Below are 6,175 nucleotides of genomic sequence, written 5' to 3'. Positions count from 1 at the left end.
GTGTTTTTCTTCTTTTGTTTCAGCTTCTTGTTCTTATTTTACTTAATAAGGTTTAGACCTCTTTTTCAAGGAGGGCCTGGCAACCCATTCCAATATTCCTGACTGGAGAGTCCCATGGATAGAGGAGCTTGGTGGGCTACAGTCCACAGGGTCGCAAAGAGGGGGCCGCGACTGAAGTGACTTAGCATGCATGCCTGCACAGAACTCTTTTTCTTGTGTCAAGGGTCAACTTCACGGGCGTATGACTAGTGCAAGTCACACAGAGCTCCATGCTCAGAATTGCCCAGCAGTTGGGGTCTATGATAGAGGATGAGATGGCTGGATGGCATCACCGACTCTATGGACATGAGTTTGAGTAAGTTCCAGGAGTTGGTGATGGACAGGGAATCCTGGCGTGCTGCAGTCCATGGGGTCACAAAAGGTCAGACACGACTGAGTGACAGGACTGAACTGAACTGGGGTCTAATGCTCAGTAGCTAACCGTCTTGAAGTTCTTACTTTTATCTTTGAATGTGTGCTTTATAAGTGAAGTCCACTAGGACTTCCATGCATGTGCCGGGGGCTTGGGCCCTGGCTCATGTGTGCAAGTACTAATTCTTGAAGTCTACGCATCTTTCTGGGATGGGTTCTTGACCACCCACTTCTCAGCTCACTGGTACTCCAAGATCCTGCCTTCCTCTCCCTAAACCAGTGAACACTAGTGCCCTCTGCCCCTGGTTAGGGCCCAGTGTATGCAGGGAAGGTCTGTATCCTTCACAGAAGCTTAGGGCTGGACATAATGGTGGCCATCTCTGCCCCAGGTTGGCAGCTCCATGGCACATCCAGCAGGGAACTTGGTGAGCATGGGTTTCTTACCCACCAGATAATGAGCACATCTCAGTGTGGAGGTAATGACCCTGGGATACACCTGCCTACTGTGAACTGGATCAGCCAGCTTATTGGCATGGGAGATGTGTGGCTTGACTTCCCTGACACTTGGCAGAACACATAGATCTGGGGACTGGTGGGAAGGAGGGCATAACATTTGTTAGGGTTGCTGGGCCTGAGTCTCAGGGTGGGACTTCCAGAAGCTTATGAGGGTCTGTTCTTGCCTTGTAAAGTGCCCTGTGCTTGATGGAGTCCTCCATTAGACAAATCAGTGCACGGGGGAGCTTGGGCTCATCTCTTGTTGCCAGTTGGATGCATCTTCTGGGACAAGCCAAGAAATACGGTCATTTTGGTGATTCTCCATATGGGCATTGCACAATATAAAGATAAATGATTCATGCTAAGGATTTTATATTGTAATTTTTGTTTACCCAGACATTAAATAGCAAATAAACACCATGACAAGCTGAAAGAGAGACTGGAGAAATAAATAAAAAGCTTTATAAGTATTTCTGTGCCTTTAACTGTACTTTGGGCTTCTCTGATAGTTCAGTTGGTAAAAAATCTGCCTGCAATGCAGGAGACCCTGGTTCAATTTCTGTATCAGGAAGATCCGCTGGAGAACGGATAGGCTACCCACTCCAGTATTCTTGGGCTTCCCTTGTGGTTCAGCTGGTAAAGAATCCGCTAGCAATGCGGGAGACCTGGGTTTGATCCCTGGATTGGGAAGATTCCCTGGAGAAGGGAAAGGCTACCCATTCCAGTATTCTGGCATGGAGAATTCCATGGACTATATATAGCCCATGGAGTTGCCAAGAGTCAGACACAACTGAGCGACTTTCACTCATTCAACTGTAATTTAAAATTTTAAAAAATGTTTTAAATTTATTTTTTGTCTGCGGTATATCTTTGTGGCTGCATTTGAGGGCTGCTTCCTAGTTGTAGTACGCGGGCTTCAGTAGTTGAAGGGCACAGGCTCAAGCACACAGGCTCAGTGGCTGTAGCATGTGAGCTTAGTTGCCCCATGGCATGTGAGATCTTCCCAGACCAGGGATCGAACCCATGTCTCCTGCCTTGCAAGGTGGATTCTTAACCACTGGACCACCAGGGAAGCCCTAACTGTACTTTTGAACAAAGGATCCCACAGTTTCATTTTACATTAGGCCCCATAAATTATGCAGCTGGTTCTGCCTGTGTATGGTGACTTAAAGTCTAATTTATGCCTGAGTATGATTTTTGTATTAAGATAGAAGTGTTTTGAAGAAAAGAACCCTCAAGAAATTCTACCAAGGGCAAAGCTTGGCTTGTGTGGTCAGGAATTTATAAGTAACAGAAATCCCATGAAACTCAAAAACAGAATAGGAGGCAGGCTATCCATAAAGAGGGTCACCTCACAGAAGCTTGGGACAGGCATCTGTCATAGTCTCAGGGGAGGGCTAGAACTGAGTATCAGAAAGCTTAATGAAGTCCTCTAGATGGTTACTTCATTCTCCTTTTTTAAAGAATGATGGTTTACTGTCCATTTTAGATGGTAGAGTTTGCATTCCCCATACACTTTATATCCCAGAGTCTGCATGTTGTGGGCTTCCCTGGGGGCTCGGTGGTAAAGAATCTGCCTGCAATGCAGGAGATGCAGGTTTGATCTCTGGGTCAGGAAGATCCCCTGCAGAAGGGCATGGCAACCCGCTCCAGTATACTTGCCTGGAGCACCTCCATGGACAGAGGAGTCTGGAGGGATCCATGGGGTCACAAAAAGTCAGACACGACTGAGCAAGTAAGCATGAATGCACTACATGTAGTTTCAGAAGCAAATTTGCTTTTCTTAGAGTCAGTTCCTCTTTTCTGAGAAGGAGTCCATTTGGCCCAGCTCAGATCAGATGTCCAACTCCAGTCCAGTTGGTGTCTGGGGTCAGTTCTATGAGAAAAGGGTGTCTTTGTTAGCTGGACAGACTCCTTAAAAGATGTCATCTTTGTGGGCCCTTTTGAATTGCAAGCTCAGTCATTCATTGAAAATTTTCTGAATGCCAGGAATGAGCTAGGCACTGTGCTGCTCAGCGGCAAAGAATACCATCTGGCCCTGTTCTTTCACTAGTTACAGACACATTCACAAATGATAACTTGGTGATGGAGCAATGCAGAAGTGCTGTATACAGCATGCTGTGGAAATACAATAGTAGGTGGAAGGAAAGGGACACAGGAGGCTCTGGGGTGTTGGCGGTTGAACTGGGGAAAAACTTCAGGTAAAGGTGGGAGTGGGGGGTGGGGAGAGCATTTGGAAAGTCCCTGAGATGTGTAAAAGCAAGTTGTGTTTGAGGACCTGTGTGTAGTTCAGTGTGATGGAGTGTGGGAGTGACAGGAAGTGACATGGATGAGGCTGAAAAGACGGACGAGGCCTAATTACATGGTGCTGTGTGCCCTGCTCAGGAATTAGATGAATTCAGGTAGGGGAGGCAGGGTGTAGGTGATGAGGGGTCATTGAAGGACTTTATTTATTTTAAATATTTGACCGAGCTGCATGACATGCGGGGTCTTAGTTCCCTTACCAGGCATCAAATCCACACCCCCTGCATTGGAAGGGTCTTAACCACTGGTCTGCCAGGGAAATCCCAGAGAGCTGGACTTTCAAAAGATTCTTCTAGCGCCATAGTATTTGGAGGACACATTGGAGAAAGGGAGAGACCGCAGGCAGGGGCCCCGTCAGAAACTGTTCATCAGCCCAGGTGAGAGATGACAAATAATCTCCCCATCTTTTTGGTGAGGTAGGTTAAATTCTTTGATACACAGGCTGGAAGAGGTCAGAGTCAGTGACCTGTGTCCTACCCACTCTCAGCTCCCTTCCTTCCATCCCAATAAATCCTTTCACTTGTCCAGAGCTTGAGACTTTCCATCACAGTTTCACACCATCTGACAAGTCCCATTGGACAACTCCCCAGCCCACCCCCTTCTCTCCCAGCCATCATTCCTGGCCCAGCAAAGAAAGCATTCCGTTCCCAGCTGCCTGAGCCCCCTGCCACCTCCCCTTCTGGAGACTCTAACCCCACTTCAAGCTCTATAACCCAGGAGTGTCTGATCCCCTGGCCAACCCCAGTTCTGACCCTCTGAGTTGGTCTCAATCCATTATTGGGGCCCCAACGATCATCCATGTCCCCCAGATTGACATGAATTCATCTCCTCTGCAAATTCGTTGTAATGAAAAGTTTGGGGGAAAGTTGAGAGCTTTACAAAATTTCTCCCAGTCTCACTTCAATATCTCTCTGTTTTCCAAAATGTCACTTCCAGAACTGCCTGATACTATCTCTCTCTCCCCAGCCTCCTTCTCAGCCTCTCAACCTGTGTGTTCCAGTCTATACCATCATAATGTCCCCTCCACAAAACAAAAACCGGTGGTGGACCAAGCCTGCCCTCCCAGTCCCTGGTTGCCAGGAACCACAGACCCGGTTGATGAGCTCTTCCCCCTCATTGCCTTTATTTCCGGTCAGTAGCTTTGTCTGCTTGGCCCACCATCTTTTCCAACACAGCTCTTTGTGGGCAGAACTATGTCTTCATCTTTGTCTGGTCCCTGCTGCCCTCTTGTTTTAATGCTGACACTGGGGGTACAACGTTGTAGGGTCTGAACAAACATTTATGCTTGTTACAGTCTTCTGCCCTGGCCTGGCGCTGGTTTCTGGATGGGGGCTTCCAGCATCTGTCTCTTCTTCAACAATGGATTGTGCCATAGAAAGGGATGCTTAGATGAGGTGAGGGCCAGGCAAAGGTTGCCCACCCTGTAACACAGGGATGGTGTTTGATAAGAGAATCCCTCTCTCCCACTCCTGGCAGGGAGGGCTGCAGATGCGTGGAGTGTGAACTCAATCAGGACTCACTTCAGTCAGAGTTGGTTCCTCCTGGACAAATCTGGGTTTTATTGCGTCCCTTCCCTCCCTGGGAAACAAACGGGGGGAGGGGCTTGCTTTGGACCTGGGTGTGGAGGTAGGGGGCTGTGGTTGAGCTAAGTCCACCGCCTTGAAGGGGCGCCTTTCTGTAGCCCCCAGGCCTACCCTCGACCTGCGGGGATAGGTTGCTGGTCAACATCCTATCCTTTCCGACAGCTGCACTGTTGTCCAGATCTTTGCTTTAGAAATGTTTGCACTGGGCACTTTGTTCCATACCTGCTACAAACTGACACACATTATTAGTGTTAACCATCTTACCCTCAAGAAGGCGTGTTCCATGTACAAGTTCCTCAGTGCCTGTGAGCCAGAAGGAGCAAACTGTTACAACCGCAGGCAAGCACAACCCTTCCTCACTGCTCTCCTCATTAACACTTCCTGCCGAGGTGCAAGGGAAGCTGTTTGCTGCTGACGCAGTCCCAGGCTGTGCTCCAGCCGAGGCTGTTCTGCAGGCTCACTCCCTGCTCTGGGAGAACTAGGGGGAGCTGAACATCAGGTAGCCAGGCCCTGCCCCTTACTGAGGCCTGCTGCCCCAGGAAGGCCAGGATAACTTGGTGGATGGAGAGTGTGGATTTCATTCGGAGCCTGAGCTGCCTGGAGAGCTGGAAATGGACAGGGAGCTCTGCACACATGCTAGCATTTCAGAATTCTGCAGGGCTTCTTCTCTGTCTCTAGGGTTCCAGAAACTCCCGAAGGGATCAGCAGACCTATACTGGGCCAACCCCAACCCCCACACATCTGGAGAGACAGTGCAGCCCTTCACTGGACTCCCCAGGGAGATGCTCAAGTCTTACTCCCTTCCTCTCTTCTCTGCATCCTGTCCATTCCCTCCCGGCCCATTACTCTGACATGATGCCTGTTCACTGACAACACTGTGCGTGCTCAGTCACTTTATTCATGTCCGACTCTTTGCGCCCCCGTGGACTGTAGCCCATCAGGCTCCTCTGTCCATGGGATTCTCTAGGCAAGAATACTGGAGTGGGTCGCTATGCCTTCCTCCAGGGGATCATCCTGACCCAGGGATCAAACCCGCATCTCTTATGTCTCCTGCATTGGCAGGCGGGTTCTTTACCACTAGCGCCACCTGGGAAGCCCATTGACAGCACTAGGAAGGACTGACTCTCTCCTGCCACCCCCACCTTCCTAAGCTCTGCTCTTCCCATCCCCTTTAAGCTCTGTTCTAAAGCATGATAAACCCTCACTTTGTCACAGCAGCCCAGCTTTCCTGCACAACCTCACAGCTCACCTCATGGTCTTTTCCTGCAGTATGAGACCCCTTTCACTATAAGGCAAACTACTGCTTTCTCTTTGCAGACGCAGCAAAATGGATCCCCAGTTCAGAGAGAGTCTTGGCAGACATTAGCCCAGCTCACCACCCA

The sequence above is a fragment of the Oryx dammah genome, unplaced genomic scaffold (assembly GCF_014754425.2).
Source record: "Oryx dammah isolate SB20612 unplaced genomic scaffold, SCBI_Odam_1.1 HiC_scaffold_25, whole genome shotgun sequence".
Taxonomy (NCBI): Eukaryota; Metazoa; Chordata; class Mammalia; order Artiodactyla; family Bovidae; genus Oryx; species Oryx dammah.
The sequence above is the reverse complement of the archived record's forward strand: the minus strand, read 5'-3'. Positions refer to the sequence as shown.